Here is a 25828-nt window from a genome sequence, read left to right as displayed (position 1 = left end):
TGGGGTGTCCCCAAGCTCGCGCGCGCCGCCCGCCCACGCTGTTGCCGGCTCCGCTTCCCAGCTGGGAAGCGGAGTTGGGGTGTCCCCAAGCTCGCGCGCGCCGCCCGCCCGCCCACGCTGTTGCTGGCTCCGCTTCCCAGCTGGGAAGCCGGGGCAAGAGGGGGAAGACCCAGGGAAGCCTCTGCCCGGCGGGGAAACTCCACCATCTACGCATGCGTGGAAGGGCACGCATGCGCAGATGGTGGAGTTTACTTCCGGGTTGAAAACTAGCGATATAGCCCTTTCGCGATGCTCGAGGACGCGAAACTCGAGGGTTCACTGTATATGACTATTGTATCTTCCTACATCTATATAGTATTGTAGTATTGTACATCTTCAATAGTGATGGGCGAACCCAATGAAGTTCGGGTTCAGCGGATTCGGATGAACTTTGCAAAAAATTTGGGTGACGTCACCAAACCCAAACCTGAACCCGAACCCCGAACTTTTTAAACTTTTAAAAATAAAGCCACAGAAGGCGGCCCTGTGGTTGCCCACAAATTAAATTTGCAATAGGGTGAACGGGGACACAGAGTAGCAGGAGGAGGCAACAGCAGCCACCCACCAGCTTTTGCCCAGCAATCCCATATGCGACAGGCATCACCTATGGCATATGGGATCACTTTTTCACAGTAATCCCGTGTGATGGAAGGCCATGAGCTCTGGGGCGCTATTGGTCTCTGGCCGCTGTGGCCAGTAGTAGCAGCTTGAGGCTTCAGATTACACAGAAAAAGGAAAGGCAGAGAACGAAGGCGGCCCTGTGGTTGCCCACAAATTAAATTGAGAGACAGTGCTAGTGGCTTTTTCTTGCATAGAAAAAGGAAAGCAGAGAAAGAAGGCGGCCCCGTGGTTGCCCACAAATTAAATTTGCAGGAGTGTGAACAGGGGGACGCAGAGTAGCAGGAGGACAGAACAGCAGCCACCCATCAGATTTTGCACAGCAATCCCATATGCAGCAGGCATCACCTTTTTAACAGTAAACCCGTGTGATGGCAGGCCATGCGCTCTGTGGTGCTATCGGTCTCTAGCCGCTCTGACCAGTAGTAGCAGCTTGAGGCTTCAGATTACACAGAAAAAGGAAAGGCAGAGAAAGAAGGCGGTCCTGTGGTTGCCCACAAATTAAATTTGCAAGAAGGTGAACATGGGGATGCAGAGTAGCGGAGGAGGCAACAGTAGCCACCCACCAGATTTTGCACAGCAATCATGTGTGATTGGAGGGCATGCGCTATGTGGCGTGCTGGGTCACTGGCCACTGTGGGCAGTAGTAACAGCAGACTGAACACTGAGGGTTTTCGGTCCACGTGTGATCTAGGACCTCGTCATCACCCCTGGTATCTTCTTCCAGCAACTCCTCCCCGCTAGCCTTACTCTCAGACTCTATTTTGTAGTAAGCTGCAGGATCAGTGATCTGGGTCTCATCATCCTTCCCAGATGATGCCCTGGACACCTCCTCTTTCTCTTGTTCTGTTGCCATGGCTGGATGGCTTTGCACACTGGACAAGAGTGGCACACTGGCAAACTGCAACTGGTGGAAAGAGAACACAAACCGTGTTTGTCAAACCCAAACATTACATCCCATTACTATAAGTCTGCATATCTCAGATTTACAAACAGTGACAGTTCTGGAAGGGAACAGTTTATAGTTTATTAGAGTTGTATGCCGCACCTCTCTGAAAACTCTCTACATTTAGGCTCCCTGCAACCATTTTTCCAAAAGAATTTTTTTCTTCCTGGCAAGGTGCACAGTACAGCCATTGACTGGATTCGAACTCAGGACACACTATAATTTTTCCCATGAAAATACACATGGATTTCTCAGATTTTCAATAGGTGACACAACTTGGAAGGAACATCCATTTAGGCTCTCAGAACAAATCTGTGCAAAAAATAGTTTTAATGAACACAAACTTTAGTCAAACACAAACTATACCCAAACTTTCACCATAAAAATATAACTGACTATATATATACATAACATAAATTTTACAACTGTGAGGGTGGTGGTAGCGAACGCTCTAGCCACTCACTCAGGTGGTGGCACAGCAACGGCCTCTGTGATCCACCCCTGGTTCATTTTAAGAAATGTCAGTATGTCAACGTTGTCTGTGGATAGTCGGATCCTTCAGTCAGTGATGACTCCTCCTGCGGTGCTGAACACATGCCACTCAGTAACTGGCAGAGTGGAGGATGTGGTCTACCCTGGGGTCATTCCACAGGCACTGGACGTAGTGGCTCATGTGAGCCAGGCTGCCCAGAGTCAAGGTGATGTTTTCAGCAACAGGTCTCTCCTCCTTCTCCTCCTCTTCCTCCTGCTCCCCCCTCCAGCCACGCTCCATTGGTGCTCGTGAGCTGCACTGGGGGCTGCCCTGCAGCAAGTCCTCCTGCTCCTGCTCCTCCTCCTCCTGCCCCAAAACTTTATGCTGGCTGGACAGCAGAGTACCTGGCTGCTGTCGGCATAGCCCACCACCTGCGAGACATGGATTTGCTGGGAAAATGGGCCTTCCTCCTCCTGCTCCTCCTGTTCCGCCTGCTGCTCTGTTTCCTCCTGTCGCACATCCTCCATGGCCTGAAGGGTTTTTTCCTGTAGGAAAACCATGGGGTGACATACTGGAAACCATGCAGGATGGAACAAATGTCCCTCATGGAGGCCCACTCATTGGGGGTAAAATGCTGTGTGTCTGCACTTCTACTTGACCGGGGGTTATGAAACTGGTAATCCACTATTGCCTGCTGTTGCTCCAACAACCTTTCAAGCATATGCAGCATGGAATTCCACCTAGTTGGCAAATTGCAGATGAGGCGGTGGGTGGGAAGGCCAAAGTTCCTCTGCAGGGAAGATAGGCGAGCAGCAGTAGGGTGGGAATGTCGAAAGTGTGTGCACACTGCACGCACTTTACCCAGCAGTGCCGACATGCCCAGATAATTGACCAGGAACTTCTGCACCACCAGGTTGACCACATGTGCCATGCAAAGGATGTGTGTCAACCCCGCTCAGCCCAAGGCTGCCACAAGGTTCCACCTGTTGTCGCACACCACCTTCCCCAGCTTCAGGTTTAGCGGCAACAACCACTCATCAGTCTTCCCCTGGATGCCGGTCCATAGCTACTGGGTAGTGTGTGGTCTCTCGCCCTAGCAGATGAGTTTCAGCACCGCATGCTGCCGTTTACCCACAGCCGCTCTGAAGTAGGAGGTTACCAGGCTGCGCTTACCAGATGTGGAGGAAAAAGACGGGGAAGCAGAGTAGGAGCAGGAGGCAACAGCAGGGCCCGACTGATGTCCAGTAATCCTGGGTGGTGGAAGGATATGGGCTGAACTGCTTCCCGCCTCATTTTCAACTGCCACTACATTCACCCAGAGGGCAGTGAGAGAGATGTACAGGCCCTGGCTATGTTTACTGGTCCACATGTTGGTGGTGAGGTGTACGCGGGAACTGACAGCATTTTGCAGTGCACACCAAATTTTCTCCAGTACATGTTGCTGCAGGGCAGGGATGGCCTTGCGTGAAAAGTAATAGCGGCTGGGAATGGAGTATTGTGGGACAGCCAATTTAACAAATTTCCTGAAACTTGGTGTCTCCACCAGGCAGTAGGGTAGCATTTCAAATGCCAGCAGCTGTGAAATGCTGGCATTTAGGGCCAGGGCTCATGGGTGGGATGGGCTGAACGTCCACTTTCTCTCAAAGGTTTGTGGGATGGACAGCTGATGAATGCTTCCCTGGGATGGTGTAGACATGCTTGGCTAGGGTGGTGGTGGTGCTGCTGCTGGTGCTACTGCTGCTGGTAGTGCCAGTGCTGCCGTTGGTGGTGGTGGTGGTGATCCATCATTGTCCCTTTGGGGAGAGACAGGTAACCTTGTTGTTGGGGGGACATTGGCAGTGGCTGAGGCAGCCACAGCAGAAGAGGAAGACCCAGGTATTTGAATACTTTTAAGGTATTGTCTCCACCGAAGGTCATGTTTTGAAATCAGGTGTCTGGTCATGCAGCTGGTGCTGAGATTATTAAGATGTCTCCCTCGCTTCAGGGACTGGTGGCAGAGATTGCAAATGACCTTTTTCTTGTCTTCTGTTAACTGCTTGAAAAAATGCCACACTGGTGAGATTCTTTGTGACACATGAAGCGTGCTCGGCCCCTGGACACAGTGGGCAGTAGTACCAGCAGACAGAGCGCTGAGGGTTTGCAGCCTTCTCCCTCCGCTTCTGCTGGCTGCCTGGGGCTGTGGGACTACCACAGCCTCTTCCTCTTCTGAACTCTGTTGGGCTTCAGTCCATGTGGGATCTAGCACCTCGTCATCTTCTTCCACCAACTCCTCCCTGCTAGCCTCCTTCTCAGACTGCAGGAGCGGGGATCTGGGTCTCATCATCATCTATTGTCGTCTTCCCCCATGATGCCATGAATACCTCCTCTTTCTCCGGCAGAAGCTTCTGGCTATCCGGAAGCCCAAGGTCTGCAGCTGCGGATTGGGCAGGTGGACACTCCATGGCATCCCAGTTGCAAGTTTTAGAGAACAGCATTAAAGACTCCACTGCTTCTGGGTGAGATGGCCTTGCTGCTTTGGAGGCAGGTGATGATACAGGCACTGAACACACAGATGTGGTGGAGTGTGTAGAAGGCAATAACAAGGAAAAGGTAGCACTGCATGCCATGTCATCTCCAACTTCTTCTTGCATCAAACCAAGGCACCTGCTTGCACCAGAGGAAGGGGTAGGACACGCAGATGTTACATGCCCTCTACCTGCTCCTACAGCACCAGCTCCACCAGCACCAGGACCAGCACCAGCACCAGCAGCAGGGCCATGTCCTTTTTTCACAGCTTTCTTCATGTTTGAAGGCCTGCAGTGACACTGGTCCAAGGAACAGATGAAGGTGCGGCATTCAGGTGGAACTAGAATTAGAGAAAAAATGCCTTGTAAAACTTAAATGCCCAGGCAGTAGTAGAGCCTTTGTATTAGACAGAAAAACATCAAAATCACAGATACATGAAGTGGCCCCATGTTTGACCCAAAATTTCAGAGAGCACTAGAGGCTTCAGATTAGATAGAAGAAGGAGATGCAGAGATAGGAACTGGCCCTTGTTTTAACAAAAAATAAATTGACAGAGCTCTAGTGGCTTTTTTTATATATAGAAAAAAAGGAAATGCACAGAAAGAAATTGAAAGAAAGTGGCCCAGAGGTGGACCCAAAAGTACGAGTGCCAGAGGTCAGTAGTGAGACAAAAGTGACCATCCACCCCTTTCTATGTATTTAATTATTCAATATTTATGCCATGCTTCTCCTTAGAGTCAGGGCAGCTTTCAACATGTTAGCCATTGCACTTTTCAATTACTGGAATGGCTCGATTGATAACTTCTACATTAACTTTTTCCACCCAACCAATCTGCACATTGGACAAGTCCCCCTCCCTCTTGATACAGGACATAGTTTTGGCCCTGGAAGCAGGTGTTGCTTTCCAGGACAAGAAGTTTCCCAGACCGCACTGGAGAACTTTTTTTCAGACAGGATCAGGAGTCCCCCTCCCTCTGGATACCGAACATAGCTTTGGCCCTGGAAGCAAGTGTTGTTTCCAGGATGAGAAGTTTCCAAAACTGCACTGGAGAACTTTTTTTCAGACAGGAACAGGAGTCCCCCTCCCTCCTCATAGAGGACATAGCTTTGGCCCTGGAAGCAGGCGTTGCTTTCCAAGACAAGAAGTTTCCCAGACCGCACTGGAGAACTTTTTTTCTGACAGGAACAGGAGTCCCCCTCCCTCTGGATACAGGACATAGCTTTGGCCCTGAAAATGGTTTTAAAATTTGAAAGTGGAAGTATAGGATAGAGAAAATAACCCCCCAAATACCCACAAAGTAATATTGTTGTGCTCTTCCATGCATTTGGACACAAAATGAATGAAAGGAAAAAAATGGTTTAAAATTTGAAAGTGGAAGTATAGGATAGAAAAAATCACCCCCCAAATATCCACAAAGTAATATTGTTGTGCCCTTCCATGCATTTGGACACAAAATGAATGAAAGAAAACAATTTTAAAAAAATGTAAAAGTAGAAGTGTAGCAGAGAGCAACTGGCCCCCTGCCTCCCTTGCCTCCCCCTGTCTTTTTCTTCTTCAGCCCTGCCCTGCCTGGATGCTCATCAAATTTTTCTTGTCTCTTCAACTTGTATGAAGAGTCTTTGAGGTCAATATCTCTCTTTCTGTGTAGCAGAAACAAAGTGTGTCTTTGAAATCTAAGCTATCTCTCCCTCAGTATAACTAACACAGCCTTTCCCTCCCTAGCTGGCATCTCTTACAATGGGGATGGACAGCAAGGTGCTGCCTTTTATAGAGGCAGGTAGGTGTCCTTGGAGACCAATCCAAGCCATGCATACTGCTGGCCAATCAGTGGTCAGCAGGACACATGGCCAATCATAGCCTTTTATTTACCTTGATGTCCGGAGACCGCATGGCTTCAGGTAAGAAGAAGGCTGTCCATTGGTCCACCGCTTCGCCATGTTGCCCGAACCAAACCCCGAACTTTGGCATGGACTTTCAAAAAAATTCAGGTTCGGGTTCGGTATACCGAACACTGCAAAATTCGGTACCGAATTGTGTGAGTTCAGTTCGCCCAACACTAATCTTCAGTTCTCATCCTGTGTTGCAGTATATATCATCAAAGCTTTGGCGCCCTGCTCTGACTTTATTAAGTACTGCTCATTATAATTGATTACACTAGATTTTAAAAATTCAGTACAGTTATTTTTCAAATAAAGCAGTCACAAGGCTTGAAAGATGGGTCAAAGAGGCCCCTGTTTCAATGGGGACATGGGGAATATGATACCATCTATCTACAGTCTACCACACAGTCCCTTCAACAGTTCCAACAAGACTCCATACCCATTTGCACTAATCAGATGACCCTGACAACAAAGATAAAACTCCATCTGGCCTCAAAGACTAAAACAGTGCAATTGATTAGATGTCTGCAAGGAGTATAAATCCTTCCATTCCCCACCATCCAGTAAGGGCTGAAGAAGCTTCTTGAACAAGAAGTGAAACATCTTCAAAGAAAAAACAGAGAGTTCAGTTCCTCTTGAAAAAACACCTTTGGGAAACGAATTAATTGTTTGTCAGGAAATTTCCCCTTGGTTCTAGGTTGAATCTCTCTTTAATGAAGTTCCATCTATTGCTTCTTGTCCTGCCTTCAGGTGCTTTGAATTGACCCCCCTGTCGCCTTCTCTGTAAGAGCCTCTCAATCATTGGAAGATTGTCATCATTCATCAATAGTCCTTATTTATTTGTTTGTTTGTTTGTTTGTTTGTTTGATTGATTGATTTGTATGCCGCTCCTTTCCGTAGACTCGGGGCGGCTAACAACAGTAATAAAAACAGCATATAACAATCCAATATTAAAACAGTTAAAAACCCTTATTATAAAACCAAATATACATACAGACATACCATGCATAAAATTGTAAAGGCCTAGGGGGAAAGAGTATCTCAGCTCCCCCATGCCTGGTGGCAGAGCTGGGTTTTAAGAAGCTTACAAAATGCAAGGAGGGTGGGGGCAATTCTAATCTCTGGGGGGGAGTTGGTTCCAGAGGGCCAGGGCCACCACAGAGAAAGCTCTTCTCCTGGGTCCCGCCAAGCGACATTGTTTAGTTGACAGGACCTGAAGAAGACCCACTCTGTGGGACCTAACTGCTCGCTGGGATTCGTGCAACAGAAGGTGGTCCCTGAGATAATCTGGTCCAGTGCTATGAAGGGCTTTATTGGTCAAAACCAACACTTTGAATTGTGACCAGAAACTGATCGGCAACCAATGCAGACTGCGGAGTGTTGGTGTAACATGGGCATATTTGGGAAAGCCCATGATTGCTCTCGCAGCTGCATTCTGCACGATCTGAAGTTTCCGAACACTTTTCAAAGGTAGCCCCATGTAGAGAGCATTACAGTAGTTGAGCCTCGAGGTGATGAGGGCATGAGAGACTGTGAGCAGTGACTCCCGGTCAAATAGGGCCGCAACTGGAGCACCAGGTGAAACTGAGCAAAAGCCCCCCTCGCCACAGCCGAAAGATGTTTCTCTAATGTGAGCTGTGGATGGAGGAGGACGCCCAAGTTGCGGACCCTCTCTGAGGGGGTCAATGATCCCCCCCAGGGTGATGGATGGATTAATGGAATTGTCCTTGGGAGGCAAAACCCACAGGCACTCCGTCTTATCAGGGTTGAGTTTGAGTCTGTTGACACCCATCCAGGCCCCAACATCCTCCAAACACCAGCACATCACTTGCACTGCTTCGTTGACTGGACATGTAAAGCTGGGTATCATCAGCATACTGATGATACCTCACCTCATGCCCTTGGATGATCTCACCCAGCGGTTTCATGTAGATATTAAGTAGCAGAGGGGAGAGGACCAACCCCTGAGGCACCCCACAAGGGAGAGACCTCGGGCTCGACCTCTGACCCCACACTAACACCGACTGTGACCGACTGGAGAGGTAGGAGGAGAACCACTAAAGAACAGTGCCTCCCACTCCCACCCCCTCCAGCCAGCGCAGAAGGATACCATGGTCGATGGTATTGAAAGCCGCTGAGAGGTCAAGGAGCACCAGGACAGAGGATAAACCCCTGTCCCGGGCCCACCAGAGACCATCCATCAACGCGACCAAAGAGGTTTCCATGCTGTAACCGGGCCTGAAACCTGACTTGAGGACCTAGATAATCGGCTTCTTCCAAGGACCGCTGGAGCTGGAGTGCCACCACCTTCTCAACAACCTTCCCCATAAAGGGAAGGTTGGAGACTGGATGATAGTTATTAAGTACGGCTGGGTCCAGGGAAGGCTTCTTGAGGAGGGGCCGCACAAGTGCCTCCTTATAGGGAGCCAGAAAGGACCCCCTCCCCAAGGAAGCATTGACAATCTCCTGGACCCAGCTCCGTGTCACCTCCCCGCTGGCCGAAACTAGCCAGGAGAGACACGGATCCAGTAAGCAGGTGGCGGAACTCACAGCTCCAATGGCTTGTCATCTCGACTAACTCGTTGTCAGTCGACTCTCTTTTCCAATTGGAGTCGAGGTCCGCTCGGATCCGAGCAATTTTATCAGCGAAAAACGTATTAAAATCCTCGGCACTACTCTGCAAGGGCTCCCCAACTCCCCCCTGGTTAAGAAGGGAGGGGGTCACCCTAAACAGAGCGGCCAGGCGGGATTCCGCTGATGCAAACAAGGTGGCATGATACATGCATCTTGCCGCCTTGAGCGCCACTTTGTAAGTCTTAATATGAGCTCTTACAAGTGTTTGATCAGATTCGGACTTACTCTTCCTCCATCGCTTCTCCAGATGTCTCTTCTGGGGTTTCAACTCCCGGAGCTCCTCATTTAACCATGGAGCTCTATAGGGTCTAGTGCCACGGAGATGCCGCAATGGTGCAATTCGGTCTAGGGCCTCTGCTGCAGCCTTATTCCAGGCCTCAGCCAGAGACTCTGCTGAACTGTGGCTGAGTGTGTCTGGAATAACCCCAAGCGCCTTCTGAAAGCCTTCTGGATCATCCATCAGGCATCTGGGGTGGAACAGCTTAATCGGTTCTGCCTCCCTGCGGGGGAGGATTGGAGCCAGGAAGTCAAGCCACAGTAGAAAATGGTCCGACCGTGACAAAGGCAACACTTCTAAACCCCTTAGTTTCAGACCATTACTCAGTTGCTCAGAGAGGAATACCATGTCAGGTGTGTGCCCCCCTCATGAGTCGGACCCTGTACTACTTGGGTCAGGTCCATGGTTGCCATGGTGGCCTTGAACTCCTGTGCCAGTCCAGAGGTTTTTCCAAGTGATGGCAGGTTAAAGTCCCCCAAGACAATAAGTCTGGGGAATCCCACCGCCAACCCGGCTACCTCCTCGAGTAGCACAGGCAGGGCTTGTGACACGCAGCTGGGAGGCAGGTACATGAGAAACAAGCCCACCTGAACCCCTAAGTCCAACTTCACCAGGAGGGACTCGCAACCCGCAATCTCTGGAGCAATGGGTCTACGCTAGGCGAAGATTCTCCCTGGCTATAATAGCCACTCCTCCCCCCCTTCGCTGGGATCGAGGCTGATGCCATATCTGAAACCTGGCTGGGCAAATTTCAGAGATAGGAACTCCTCCCTCTGGGCCCAGCCAGGTTTCAGTTACACATGCCAGGTCAGTCTCCTCATCCAGGATTAAGTCCCGGTTGAGGAGAGCTTTATTTACCACTGACCTGGCATTGAGTAGCAGCAGCTTGAGCCCAGGGCCAGACTTACACTCGTCACCAGTATTCTGGGTTGAGCTCATGGAGCCGGAACAAGGGATCGTTATTAAGTAGTGATCACTCCTTCCCCTGGAATGGCTAGCTCTGTGGTTCCCGCCATATCTGCCTCTCCCCAGCAACACCGGAAAATCCTGACCCTCTGTCACCTCAGAGATAGGTGCCCCCCCTCCTGCCTCTCCAGTGCCAGGTAGGCCAAATGTATTGTTTACATCGTTTCCATTCATCTCATCCATATTGTGACCCCACCCATTCCACCCATACCAATCATTCACTCCATACATACTTATCCATCATTAAAAAAAACCCCAATAATTTAGTTAAAATATAAATCAATTTATAGTTATTAATTATTTAAAACAGAATAATAAATATAAAAATATTAAGGAATAAAAATATAAAAGTGTATATATATAGAATATAGGAAATTGGTCAGCAGCAAAGTTATATCAGTTCTCAGTTACTAAGTTCTGGATTAATAGTATGTTCTATGTCCCAAAAAAGGGCAAAAAAGGGGGGTGGGGAGGAATGTCCCAGTCCTGGATAAGGAGTCTCTTCTTGATGTTACCCTTTTTTTGTGTGGCTCTTTGGTGCCGGCCGCTGCCCCTGGTCGACACTTCCAGGTCTCTTTGTCTGCCCCGATTCTGCCTCTGGCTCCTCGGCTACCCCAGGACCTCCAACTCTTGCTGGTCACTCCCCGATATCTTCCGTTGGTGTCGCTGAATTCCAAGCGACATTTCTGCATCTCCCTTTGCCAAACGGCACTGCAGAACCTCCAAACGCTCAAAACACAGCCTCGGCGTCACCCCAACATTCTCCCCAGCTCCTCTCCTCTCGTGAGCGTCGCTCCGACATCCTCCTCAGCTCCTCTCCTCTCATAGGCCTAGTTCTCGGCAACGACAGTCGGCCCGGCCTCTCTATGCTGGCCCTTCAATCAGCAGACTCTCCAGCACTGGGTGCTCCCACCAACAGCGCACCAGCGTCCCAGGCCCACCTCCAGCACCTCTAGCCAGCACAATCCACGACACTCGTCTCTCATTCTCTCATTCTCTCGCTTCTCGTTCTCTTGCCTCTCATTCTTTTTGCCTCATTCCTCCACGTCCGTCAGTCCTCAGTGGCAGCTGCCATTTTCCGCAACCCAGCTGATCGGGATCCAACTCTTCCATGGCCGGTAAAGTTCTTAATTGACACACAGAAGTGTAGAGTGGGGGCTCCAAAGGCAGGGACAACTCACCCCACAAGAATTTCCAGAAGCAAGTTCGCTGACACAATCAAATCCCCCCTATATTCTAGAATTTTGTCCCTTGGATCTGGAATCTGGTATTAGAGATCCAGGGGGATCCTGAAATTCCAGTTCCTACAATTGTCCCTTGTGTACTTTAGCCTCCAATCCCCTGATTATCTTTGCTGCTCTTCTCTGTACTCTTTCTAGAATCTCAGCATCTTTTAAAAAAAGTTTTTATATTTTTTCCACAAACTCCATCAATACATCAATATACACATACCTTGAGATAATCAATGATATATATACACATACATTTTAAGTCAATCAATCAGTCTGTCTTTTGCATTCCTCACCTCTATCTTTCTCTCCTCTTCCTACTTTTTTGCTCATTCTCTCCTCCTCTTTGTTGTCAACGACAATTAGTGGTATTGACAATGACAATAAAGAATTTATATTTATATTTACATCTTCATTATCAATGTTAATTATCCTCATCAAATATATTAATAAACATGCTGTATAAGAAAAACAACCCCTATTTCTCTCTATCCACCTTTTCTCTACTATGTATTGATCAAATCACAACCATCCATTTCTTCTAAATGTCTATTTTCTTTTTCTTGACTTCCTCACTTTTTCTTTCTTATCCCTTTGTAGCCCCAATTTCTTTCCCTCTCTTCTTTAATATTTCTTATACATGTAAATTCTCCCTCAGTCCTTCTTAATTCTTTCCCCCTGCTTTCCTCTTCTTTTTAAATTTGCCATAGCCAAAATCTATAATTTCGCCCTATTCTTTCCTTATTACTGTTCACCTAAGTGTAATCAGAATGACATTTTGTCTATTTACAAAATTTTCTCTCCTTTTGTCTCTGCAATTCTCACCTGTTTTTCCAATTTCTTCTCCTCTCCACTGTTTTTTATTCCTGGCTATTCAAATACTTATTGTCGTCTGGTATTTCCTCTATTTTTAAATTCCATCTTCAAGAGCCAAGAAACATCTTTAAATCTTCACAATAGTCTTTCAAAAAGGCTACAAACTCATCATATACACATGCCTCCATAATGCCATAGTGACAGTTCACAGGTCCTTATAGCAATCCTGCTGTCAATAAAGTCAATAGAGTCCAAAATATGAAAGATGAACAAAAAGAAAGATTAACTACAAAACTACTAAAATGTCTTCTTTTAAGTAAAATTCACTCAAAATGTTGCAATCCAAATAGATGGTAATAATATCCCTTAGAAAAATAACAGGTTGTTCAAATTTTATACTCTTTCAGGCTTTCAAGATAGATCTCGGTTCAAGGCCAACATATGACAAAATATCCATTCCCTATTAAAATAATTCCTCCCAACAACAGGTGAGTCATTCCGTGTGAAATGGATCAATTTTAAAGATCACCCACACCTTACCATCTCAGATTTTGATGAAATTTGGCACATAGTTTCTTTATGATATAAAACTATGCTGTGCAAAATTTTAGTTCAAAGGACTAAAAATTGGGAGTTCTAGTAGACCTCAAATAAAGTTTGCAAAATGCTGAGTCGGCAAAAATGACATTTTGGGCCAACTTCTAGAAGCTGTAAACACAGCACTTTCAGTAGTATGTTGGAGATATTTGGAGAACCTGCACACCTTGTAAGGCTTTATAAACTGGCAAAATCCTATGTACCTAGTCCTCTTACTTTTTCCATGGTTCAGGTTCAAACTTTGCAATGAATTTACAGCAATCTTCAGGCTGCTGTAGTTTCAAAACTACTTGGCCTTTCATGTTGATTTTTGGCAGGTGTACTAAGTACACAGCTGAAATGAAGACTTCTAATTTGCAGCACTTTCCTTCAAGTTGTTGAAAAAATATAAGAGTTCAAAGTTGGTACTTAACGGGTTTTTGCCAAATTTTTGCTATCTTTAATCCTGTGGGACAGCTTCAATCCTCTTCAATGTAGCATCATTAGAAAGAGCAGATTCCCTTCTTTGAGAATATATTGTTTTGGTGTCTCTTCATATAAGGATTGAAAAAATCTCCTCAACTGTTTGCGGGCAGCCTGTGGTTTCTGCATTGTACCCTTGATACAAGTGCAGTAAAAGTGATTCTTTTTTCAATAATAATAATAATAATAATAATAATAATTATTATTATTATTATTAATAATAATAATAATAATAATAATAATATTATTATTATTATTATTATTATTATTATTATTATTATTATTATTTATTAGATTTGTATGCCACCCTCTCCGAAGACTAAGTAAACAAAAGGCAAACAAAATTTGCAAAAATCACTTTTACTGCATTTTACTTTCATTTTTCCACTGTTGTGCATATACTAGCCTGCCGCCGTTCTTATGTAGATTACCAGATATAACTTTGATCCAATTCTCTTTATAGGGTGTGGCTAGTGTCAATTTATAATTTATTTCACAGATTAATTGCCATTCCTCTAACCAGTGTTCCCTCTAATTTTTTGGTGGAGTGGGCGGAAAAGTATAGTGTCTGAGCGGCAGTCCCTTTGGGACTAGGCGGCACAGAAATAATAAATAAATAAATAAACAAGTAAGTAAGTAAACAAACAAACAAACAAACAAACAAAAAACCCACCCTGTTTTGCCTCAGAGAATTTCAAAATAAAATACTGTACTGTGTGTCTATAACAGTGAGCTCATAATAGGGCAACTCTATCAATATCAAAATGCCACTTAAATAGTTGAGCTAGTTTCAAACTAGATTTTGATTTTCTTTCTCTCTTCCTTACTCCCATTCTTTTTCTTTCTCTTTTCCTTCCTCTCTTTTTTCCATCTGTTTCTCTCTCTTCCTCTCTTCCTCTCTCTCTCCTTCCCTCTCACTCTTTCCCTCTCGGCTTCTGGGCAGGTTTGGAAAACTCTGAGTTGATGATGATTTTTAAGTGAGCGGTTGCTCACTGCTCAGCTTAGAGGGAACTATGCCTCTAACTCTTTATCATGTCTAAAGTTCTGATTCCATTTTTCCTTATTCACCTTTATTTTTGCCTTTTCTATCTTTTGGGCTAGTAAATAACAGTAGAACTTCTTGATTGATTTTCCTTATTCACCTTTATTTTTGCCTTTTCTATCTTTTGGGCTAGTAAATAACAGTAGAACTTCTTGATTGATTTTTCTTGCGTTCCTAGTAATAGCTTGTCTAATATCTTTTCTTTCTAAATTCCTGGTTCTTTCTCTTCCTCATATCTTGTTTTAATCTGAAGGTATTCCCACCATTCTAATTTCTCTAGTTCTGTTCTTGTTTTAATATTCCCATCTTCTTTTGTCATATTTTTATATCTTACTGTTTTACCTGTTTTTCTTAAATTTGGATGAACGAAGGCTTCTAATGGTGCAAACCAAATTGGGATATCCCTAAAGGTCTGTTTTTTTATTTTTAGTGAGTTTCTAATAGGATGGTTTGTAAAGTATTTATATGTTTTGGGTCTCTTTTGTCCCACAGATATGAATGCCATTCTGATTGTAGGTCATGACCTTCTAGGTTGAGCAGTCTAGTATTGTCTAGTTGTATCCAGTCCTTGATCCAAGTTAGGACCGGTGTGTTATAACATTCCTTCCAATCAGGTAGGCCGAATCTGCCATCCTCTTTTGTTTCTTGTAAATATTTTAGCTGGATTCTAAGCCTCTTGTTTTGCCATATAAATTTACTGACTAGTCTGTTTAAATTTGTGAAGTAGTCTTGTTTTAATTTTATAATTATAGTTTGGAATAGGAAGAGAATTTTGGAGAGTGTATTCATTTTAATCGTTGCAATCTTTCCCATAAAGGAGAGTTGTAACTTCCCTCATTTCTATAAATCTTTTTTGATTTTATCACTTAGTTTATCATAGTTATCTTCTTTTAGGTTTATGACTACCATTTTAGTTTTTTGTCTGTTAATTTTTAGTCCTGCCACCTTACCAAATTTTTCTAAAGTGCCTAATAATTTTGGGTCTGATTCCAAAGGATCTTCATCGGCAAACCCCTGTAATTTATATATTTCTTTTTTACTTTTCAAACCTTTTATCTCTTTATTGCTTTTGACTATTCTAGTGAGTACTTCTAAGGTTAGAATAAATAGAGTGGGCATCTTTGTCTTGTTCCATTTTTAATTTCAATTTTAGGCATTACATCCCCGTTAACTATAATATGAGCAAATTGTTCTATGTAGATAGCTAATTGCTCTTAGAAACTTTTGTCCAAAATCCATAAAGTCTAGTTGTTTTAACATAAAATCCCAAACAATGTTGTCAAATGCCTTTTAGGTGTCGATAAATATTAGAGTGGCTTGTTTCTCGCTGTGACATTCATAATATTCTAAAGCATCAATTATAATTCTTAAGTTATTTCTTAGCTGTCTTTTGGGTAAGAATCCATTTTAATCAACATGAATAAATTTCTTTAAATATTCCTTAATTCTGTTTGCAAATATTGAACTAAAGATTTTGTAATCGACATTCAAAAGTGAAATAGGTCTGTAATTCACTATTGAAGTCTGATGCATGTCTTTTTTAGGTATTAGAGCCAAATTAGCATCTTTCCATGATGTTGGTAATTTCCCTTCTTCTAGCGCTGCATTATAAACCTCTAATAATATCTCCTCCATGTTTTCCAACATTTCTTTATAAAATTCTATTGGGAGATCATCTGTTCCCTGGAGCTTTGCAATTTTTTTGCATTTTAATGGCTTCTCTTAATTCTGTTAGTGAGATCTGTTTATTTAACAAATCTTTAGTTTCTTCCGGAACTTTTGAGAGATTGGCCATTTCAAAAATACTTTGAATGGTTTGTTCCTGTTCTTCCTTGTCAAAGTTATTGCTATTTCCATATAGCTTATTATAAAAATTCCAAACAATCTGGTTTTTTTCATCTAAGTCATGGCAAGTTTCCCCTTCCTCAGTTTTGAGACAATTAATCATTTTATTTTCTCTCTGCTTTTTAAGCTTGTAGCCAGCCATTTACTTGGTTTGTTTGCATTTTCAAAATAGTATTGTTTACTTTGTTTAATTTGTTGGGCAAGATTATCCTTATCCAGTAAATTTAATTTATGTTTTGTTAAAATCACCTGTTGTTTTATATCTTCTTTTTGGGGTTGTTTTTGTAATTCCTCTTCAAGTTTTTTTGTAGTTTCCTTTTAATCTCTCTTTTTTTCCCTTTTCTTTTTCTGGTCCTTGGCCATATATGAAATTGAGACTTCTCTTATTACCACTTTGGCCGTGTCGCAAACATTTTGTAGGTTAGTGTGTTCTTTAGTGTTTTCTTGGAAAAAGAATTTTAGTTCTTTCATTTTCTGTTTAAATTCTTTGTGTTTCACAAGTGTCTTTTTAAATGTCCACCTATTTTTTCTCCTTTCCTTTTCCAAATTAATCTTATTGCGTTATGATCTGATTCAAGATTTGTTTCTATTTCAATACATTCTATTAATCATATCCAATCTTGACCATGAATTGTGTCGATTTGAGTAAAAAGTAAATTTTCTTAATTGTAAGTTTGTTTCTCTCCAGTTATCTCTGAGTTTAAATTTATTAATCAGATCTAGAAAGGAATTTGGGAGGGTTCTTCTTTTCTGTTTTTTGCTTTCACCATTTTTATAATTAAGTTCTTTATTCATTAATCCGTTGAAGTCACCCATCATACAAATATTATCCCTTGCAAATTTCCTAATCTTGTTTTGTAATTTCTTATAAAAATTTTCCTGCCTCTCATTTGGGGCATATATATTAATCAGGTTTATAGGTACACAATTCTTTTGGATCTCCACCATTAAGATTCTTCCTTCTGTATCTTTATATCTTAAATTAGCTTTAATATTTTCATTAATATAGACGATCACCCCTCTTTTCTTTTCTTGTGCTAAGGATGTAAATAGGTTTCCTAATTTAGTTTTCTTAAGTAAATATTCATACTTTTATTTAAAAAATAATAATAAAACTTTTCTGAAAAAAAGATTACTGCTGGGGAAAGATGCTAGTAAGAATATTATATGGAAAACAATGGGAGAATGAGTGAGTTTATTTATGAAGGCTTACTGTGACTTTTGAGTAATATTAAAAGAAGTAAGCATTTAGCATTTGAGAAATAGGTGATGTCAGAAAGCAAGTTTTAATTCACATACCATGCCAAGGAAGGAATGCATTTACAGTAGATCTGATTTCTGAATCAACTGAAGTTTGGCTCCTTTTTTAGCAGCATTTTGGGTTCAGAAATAGTGACTGGCCTAAAATCACAAACTGGTGTAAAGGAATAAAATTCAGGTTCTCCCCATTCCTAGTCCAGTATGTTAGCTACCAGGCCAAAATGTATAGTGACAGAAGAGCAGTATTGAGGAAAGTTTCCTTACAGTACAGATCTCCTATGCCTGGGCTTCCAAACATAACTTATGGATACATAAGGGAATTGCCTTGTTCCCTGACACAGTGAAATAGAAAAATACTGGTATTTTACCATTGTATTACTCCAATGCACACCACAACTAGACTTACGCATTTGGACAGATTCATCATTGATCTTCCTCCAATAGTATTCTAAGTGTCTAATCTGTTGCTTCCTTTTTCTGAGTCTTTCAACAGGCAGTTACCTGAAAGAATTTATAGTCTATTGGTTTCAGCAGCCAGTTAAGTGTTGGATGGAATTGTCAGACAGAGTAATTTGAATGTAGCTGTTTACATAATCATTACTGATGGACAGATTTCTGCAGATTTTGGTGTTGATGAGGTTTTATTAAACTATTACTGTAGATAAAAAATAGTTTAACTTATAAACAATAGGAGCCGAAGCCTGGCCTGCCTGGGACTTTTGGAGGAAGTGGGCAAGTAACAAATAGTGAAGTAATCCTACTTTGTGGATTTTCGTTAATCGTGGATGGTCCATGTTTGACATCCATCCATCCATCCATCCATAAACAAACAAACATGGAACCTGCATTGCATATCAGACATTAATACAATTGAGAGAGTTCAGAAATATTTCACAAGAAGATTCCTTTACTCCTCTACTTACAACAAAATACCTTCTTCCATCAGACTTGAAATATTGGAATTAGACAATTTACAACTACATCACCTCCATACTGATCTAAACGTAGTTCATAAAATCATATACAGTGGTACCTCGAGATACGAGTTTAATTCGTTCCGGACCTGGGCTCTTAAGTCGAGCAGCTCTTATCTCGAACGACTTTTCCCCATAGGAATTAATGTAAATAATTTTAATTGGTTCCAGCCCTCAAAAAACTCACAAAGTTAGTCTAAATTATGCAGAAAGACATGTTTTTAATGAAGAAATGTACATGTACATATAAATGAATAATGAAGTTTCTTTCACTTAACTTGTAAACTTTCTTAAACTTTTAAATTTACATATGTTCAACTTCTCTGCCACCCAATCCTGTAGGACAGAGGTCCCCAACCCTTTTTGCACCAGGGACCGGCTTTAAGCGATCAAGAGAGGAATGGGTGAATGAATGGACGGAGGGTGGGAAGGAAGGAAGGAAAGAGGGAAGGGACAGGAACAGAGGAAGGAAGCAAGGAAACTTATGAAAGGGGAGAGTAAGAGAGGAATGAGTGAAGGGAGGGAGGGAGGGAAGAAGGTGGGAAGGAGAAAGAAAAGAAGAAATAGAGGAAGGGAAGGTAAAAGAGAGAAAGAAAAAGAGCAAGAAAGAAAGAAAGCAAGAAAGAAAGAAAGAAAGAAAGAAAGGGGGAAGGGACAGGAACAGAGGAAGGAAGCAAGGAAACTTATGAAAGGGGAGAGTAAGAGAGGAATGAGTGAAGGGAGGGAGGGAGGGAAGAAGGTGGGAAGGAGAAAGAAAAGAAGAAATAGAGGAAGGGAAGGTAAAAGAGAGAAAGAAAAAGAGAAAGAAAGAAAGAAAGAAAGAAAGAAAGGGGGAAGGGACAGGAACAGAGGAAGGAAGCAAGGAAACTTATGAAAGGGGAGAGTAAGAGAGGAATGAGTGAAGGGAGGGAGGGAGGGAAGAAGGTGGGAAGGAGAAAGAAAAGAAGAAATAGAGGAAGGGAAGGTAAAAGAGAGAAAGAAAAAGAGCAAGAAAGAAAGCTGCAAGCACCCCCCCGAGCCCCCCAGGCCGGCTGCAACCTTTTAAAACACGCGCGCCGCTTCGCAGCTGTCTCCTGAAGCCGAACGCGGAAGTTAGCGTTTGGCTTCAGGAGACAGCTCCTTGGCGCTTGTATCTCGAATTTGGGCTTGTAAGTAGAACAAAAATATCTCTCCCCTCCCAGCTCTTATCTCGAGTTGCTCTTAAGTAGAGCAGCTCTTATGTCGGGGTTCCACTGTATACCAAAATGCCCTTCCTGTTAATGACTACTTCCCTTTCAACTGCAACAACACGTGTGCATGTAATAGATTCAAACTAAATGTAAACTGCTCTGAACTCGACTTGCAGAAAAAACAACTTCAGCAATAGTAATCAATGCCTGGAATATTCTACCTGACTCTGGTTTCTTCCTCAAACCCCAAAACCCTTTAACCTTAGATTTTCTACAGCTGACCTCTGCTCATTTCTAAGAGGTCTGTAGGGGGCACGCATAAGTGCACCATTGTGCCTACCATCCCTGTCCTACTGTCCAGTGCTGTCTCCAAAGTAGCAGTTGAAAAAAGTATGTAAGAAAAATAAGATCCTATATCTAGGCAGGGGAAAAAATCAAATGCACAGGTATAGAATAGGTTATTTGGGTCAACAGTATTGCCTTTGAGTGGATGTAGGTGTCCTGGTAGACGCTTGAGTCAGCAGTGTGCTCTCCTGCCAAAAAAGCCAATGCAGTCCTAGGCAGCATAAACAGAAAGATAACATCAAGATCAACATCAACATCAACCACCCTAACTTCCAATCTACCTTCAACCAAAACCAATCCCCCATAAACCAAAACTAAGTATGCACATCCCTTACTTCCTCTATAACAACCACAGCTAATCTTAAATGCAAACTAATGAATTCAAGAAACATTGTTAACAAAATACTTGAACTCCTTCTCTTACTAAAAACTGCTAAATTTGACATTGTATTTATCTGCGAAACATGGCCAAATGCATCCTTCCCTGACTCCATTATCATAGTAAGGGACAATCATGTTTACCGATCCGATCATGAAACCCGTAGAGAAGGTGGGGTTGCAATATTCTATAAGAAATCACTGAACCTAAAAAAGGTGCAAGTTAAACACAAACCTGATCTTCCAGAAACCATCATCTGTGAACTGACCTTAAATACCACACTTTGCTTCCTACTACCGTGTTTCCCCAAAAGTAAGACAGTGTCTTACTTTCTTTTTATCCCCAAAAGCCCCACTATGTCTTACTTTCGGGGTATGTCTTATATTGTTAAAGGGGCACTGACAGCTAAAAAAACTGTGTAAAATGTGTTTTTTTAGTGTATATGCATTTTACCTTCTGTGACGGGCGGGGGGGGAGGTTTCTTTGGAGTAGGGACGTGCCTGAGTAAATTTGCAGAGGCGGCAGTGACAAGTGCAGGGGACGGCGCGGTGACGTATGGAGAGGGGGATGGCGCAGGCGTGGGCAGGAGGCGGCGCGCAGCTAGATGAGAGGGAGGCGGCAATACCCCCGTGTTTCCCCGAAAGTAAGACATATGTTTTACCTTCTGTGACGGGCGGGGGGGAGGTTTCTTTGGAGTAGGGACGTGCCCGAGTAAATTTGCAGAGGCGGCAGTGACAAGTGCAGGGGACGGCGCGGCGACATATGGAGAGGGGGACGGTGCGGACGTGGGCAGGAGGTGGCGCGCAGCTAGATGAGAGGGAGGCGGCAATACCCCCCGTGTTTCCCCGAAAGTAAGACATATGTCTTACTTTCGGGGTACGGCTTATATTATCCGACCCCCCTGAAACCCCCGATACATCTTACAATCGGGGGTGTCTTACTATCGGGGAAACAGGGTATGTTATAGAGCCTCTGATTATGACATCACACATGCAAACAACTAACCTCATTACTAACGTGGGCAACACATCCTCTTATATTTCTTGGTGACCTAAACTTACCACATATAAACTACATCCCAAATTATTATACAACTGAATCTGTACCTTCAACCCTTTACAATGTTATTACTAGTTTAGGGCTAGATCAACTAGTTACAGACAATACTAGACTCAACAATTTATTATTTATTTATTTATTTATTTATTTATTCATTCATTCATTCATTCATTCATTCATTCATTCATCCATCCATCCATCCATCCATCCATCCATCCATCCATCTATTTATTTATTTATTTATTTATTTATTCAATTTTTATGCCGCCCTTCTCCTTAAACTCAGGGCGCCTTACATGTTAGCAATAGCACTTTTTAACAGAGCCAGCATATTGCCCCCACAATCCGGGTCCTCATTTTACCCACCTCTGAAGGATGGAAGGCTGAGTCAACCTTGAGCCGGTGGTGAGATTTGAACCACTGACCTACAGATCTACAGTCAGCTTCAGTGGCCTGCAGTACAGCACTCTACCTACTGTGCCACCCCGGCTCTTTTTGTCTTGATCTTATCTTCTGCAACAGTTTACATTCAATTTATGGACTACAAATAAAAGAACCCTTTCCCAACTGTGACCATAGCATTGGCAAAAAGAATCAGAACACAAAATACAAACTTGGAGGAAGCAAACTTATAGTTGACCCTCACTCTGTCAAAGACCTAGGAGTACTCATATCCAATGACCTTGACATTGCCAAAAAAGTATTAAAAGTGTTAATCTAATCCTATATAGCTTCTTCTTTGGCAACATTGCACTGCTAACCGGAACATTAAGAACATTTGTTAGACCAATTTTAGAATACAGCTCACCTATATGGAACCTGCATTGCATATCAGACATTAATACAATTGAGAGAGTTCAGAAATATTTCACAAGAAGATTCCTTTACTCCTCTACTTGCAACAAAATACCTTCTTCCATCAGACTTGAAATATTGGAATTAGACAATTTACAACTACATCACCTCCATACTGATCTAAACGTAGTTCATAAAATCATATATACCAAAATGCCCTTCCTGTTAATGACTACTTCCCTTTCAACTGCAACAACACGTGTGCATGTAATAGATTCAAACTAAATGTAAACTGCTCTGAACTCGACTTGCAGAAAAAACAACTTCAGCAATAGTAATCAATGCCTGGAATATTCTACCTGACTCTGGTTTCTTCCCCAACCCCCCAAACCCTTTAACCTTAGATTTTCTACAGCTGACCTCTGCTCATTTCTAAGAGGTCTGTAGGGGGCACGCATAAGTGCACCATTGTGCCTACCATCCCTGTCCTACTGTCCTATTGTCCTTTTTTATCATTACTTTTTCCTTGTGTTATGTTTATACAAACTATTACTATCCTATGCAGTGTTCCCTCACCACTTTGTGGTTCACCTTTCGCAGACTCGGTGCATAATGGGGTTTTTTTTGTGGGAGGCATGTCACACAGGAGCTGGCCAGGCGCATCAGAATGAAGCAGGGGAGCGTGATTCTGAGGAGGAGAAGGGAAGAGGAGGTGCATGGAGCTGGTGGTGGGGTTCCAATGTGGGTGAATGGCTGGGTAGGGTGTGGGGAAGCCTTGGTGGCAAGGGCTGCCCGGTAGTCAGGAGGCTGTAGTAGAGCCAAGGAGGAAGCGGAAGGCTCATTCCACGGTTAGTGGCACATTGCACAGAAGCTGAGCAGGTGTGTCAGAATTAAGCAGGGCAGCGTGGCTCTGAGGAGGAGGAGCAGGGGAGGGGCAGAGGGGTGGGTGAACGGGAAGAGGAGGTATGCGGAGAGGGCTGGGGGGGAAAGGCCTTGGCAGTTGGGATTCTGCCCGGGGGTCGAGAGGCTGTGGCATAGCCGAGGGGGAAGCAGAAGGCTCATCTTGCAGTTAGCGGCGAAGAGGCGTCTTCTCTCTTGACCGACTGTCTTTGAGGGAAACTCAAACAATAGGAGCCGAAGCCTGGCCTGCCTGGGACTTTTGGAGGAAGCGGGCAAGTAACAAATAGTGAAGTAATCCTACTTTGTGGATTTTCGTTAATCGTGGATGGTCCATGTTTGACATCCATCCATCCATCCATCCATCCATAAACAAACAAACAAACAAACAAATAAATAAGATTATGGAAAATGGCAGTACTACACTAGTAAGATCATACTTGGAATATTGCCTGTTTTGCTTACCTTGATACAAAAAAGATGCTGAGGCTCTAGAAAGAATGAATAGAAGAGCAACAAAGAAGATAAAGCAATCTAAATCTAAATCATACAATTTAAAGTTAAGAGACCTAGGTATGCTCAGTCTAACAAAGATTATGCTTAGGGATGACACGATAGCCATCTTCTAATACTTGAAGTACTATTACAGGGAAGAGTGGTTTGATCTAAAGCACCTGAGGCAGGACAAGATGCAATGGGTAAAAATTCATCAAACAGAGATTCAACCTGGAACTATGGAGGAATTTCTTGACAGAAAGAACAATTAATTAGCAGAACAGCTTGTCTCCTGGAGTTATAGGAGCTGAAGGTTTTCAAGAAAAGTTTGGACTCCTGCCTTGCACAGAGAATTGGATTAGAACAGCGTTTCCCAACCGGTGTGCCGCGGCACACTAGTGTGCCGCGAGACATCGTCAGGTGTGCCGCGGCGAGAGGCGGCGGAGGAGAGTGGGCGGATCGGGCGGGCAATGGGGCAGGGCGGAGAAGCCAGGGGCGCGTTTGGCCGGAGGCACCTACTGCCGCACCTCCCTGCCCCTGCCTCCCCACGGTGCCTCCGGCCAAACGCGCCCCTGGCTTCTCCGCCCTTCCCCATTGCCCGCCCGATCCACCCACTCTCCTCCGCCGCCGCCTCCTGCCTTGGGGCGAGCAATCCGGGAGTCCGGGACTGTGTGGCTTTGCGCCATGAAGAGAAAACGGCCGACTTTTCCCTGCTGCCGTTTTCTCTTCATGGCGCAAAGCCACACAGTCCCAGACTCCCGGATCGCTCGCTTCTCCGGTCAGCAAAGCCATCTGCCCAGGAAAGCGCCGCGCTGGCCGGAGAAGCGAGCGATCCGGGAGTCCGGGACTGTGTGGCTTTGCGCCATGAAGAGAAAACGGCAGCAGGGAAAAGTCGGCCGTTTTCTCTTCATGGCGCAAAGCCACACAGTCCCGGACTCCCGGATCGCTCGCTTCTCCGGCCAGCGCGGCGCTTTCCTGGGCAGATGGCTTTGCTGACCGGAGAAGCGAGCGATCCGGGAGTCCGGGACTGTGTGGCTTTGCGTCATGAAGAGAAAACGGCCGACTTTTCCCTGCTGCCATTTTCTCTTCATGGCGCAAAGCCACACAGTCCCGGACTCCCGGATCGCTCGCTTCTCCGGTCAGCAAAACCATCTGCCCAGGAAAGCGCCGCGCTGGCCGGAGAAGCAAGCGATCCGGGAGTCCGGGACTGTGTGGCTTTCGGCCGGGCTAACGGGAGGCGGCGTGAGGCCGGGCGCTGGGGACGTCTGGGAGGGTGAGGAGGCTGATGGCTGCTGCGCACTCCACTCTCTCTCCGGCTCTCTCTCGCTCTTTCTTTTTCTCTCTGTTGCTGGCGTGGTGAACGAGAGAGAAAGAGAGAGAGAGAAAAAGGAGGGGAGAGAGAATGAGAGAAAGAAAGCAAGAGAAAGAGAGGGAAAGAAAGCAAGAGAGAGAGAGAAAGAAAGGGGGGAAGGAGGGAGAGGGAAAGACATAGAGGGAGGGAAGGAGGGAGAGAGAAAGAGAGCAAAAAAGAGAGGAAGAAAGAAAGAAAGAGGGATGGAGAGAAAGAAGGGAAGGAAGGAAGAGAGAGAAAGAGGGAGGGAGAAATAGAGTGAAATGGAGGAAGAGATTTTTTTTTGTCCAAACTTTTCTTTAGCCCCCCCCTCCCCCCCCTTCAGTGTTCCCCAGAATTTTGAAAACATGAATAATGTGCCGCGGCTCAAAAAAGGTTGGGAAACACTGGATTAGAAGACCAAGATCCCTTCCAACCTTATGATTCTATTATTAAACAATAAGAAAATATCTACACAGAAATGCTTTCTTCCTACTCTTTAAATGTGCTTAAAATATGCTTGTGTCCTCCAGTACTTGCAATAATTGGAACATACTTTGCTATATAATGTGACAGTTGATTCTTACCATGCTTCTGACTGCCTATATAGTGTATATACTATCCAATCACTTTGGCAGTCATCATAAAAATGTATTCAGCCAGATGGAAGGGAACAATCCTGAAGTAGGCCAGGTGGAACTCAACAAGTTTCCAACCCCTGAAGATTCCCCTTTGATCAAACTTGAATTATCCTTATTGGAGATATTCTTCCATTTTCTCAGGAAAATACTATTTT

General features: G+C 44.1%; 1 protein-coding gene across 6 annotated transcripts in view; it reads left to right on the top strand.

Annotated features, from left to right (window-relative positions):
* The window catches only part of DDC (dopa decarboxylase), a 277543-nt gene that overhangs the window by 228765 nt on the left and 22950 nt on the right, over window positions 1-25828 (top strand). Inside the window, exon 13 of one of the 6 annotated variants that reach the window (XR_011556802.1) lies at window positions 12791-12871. The exons of the other annotated variants lie outside the window; for them this stretch is intronic. The gene's annotated coding sequence lies outside the window, so the exon portion shown is untranslated. The remainder of the gene's footprint in view (window positions 1-12790; window positions 12872-25828) is intronic. 6 annotated transcript variants of the gene reach the window in all.

This window comes from Erythrolamprus reginae, chromosome Z (genome assembly GCF_031021105.1).
Source record: "Erythrolamprus reginae isolate rEryReg1 chromosome Z, rEryReg1.hap1, whole genome shotgun sequence".
Taxonomy (NCBI): domain Eukaryota; kingdom Metazoa; phylum Chordata; class Lepidosauria; order Squamata; family Dipsadidae; genus Erythrolamprus; species Erythrolamprus reginae.
The sequence above is the reverse complement of the archived record's forward strand: the minus strand, read 5'-3'. Positions and strand labels throughout refer to the sequence as shown.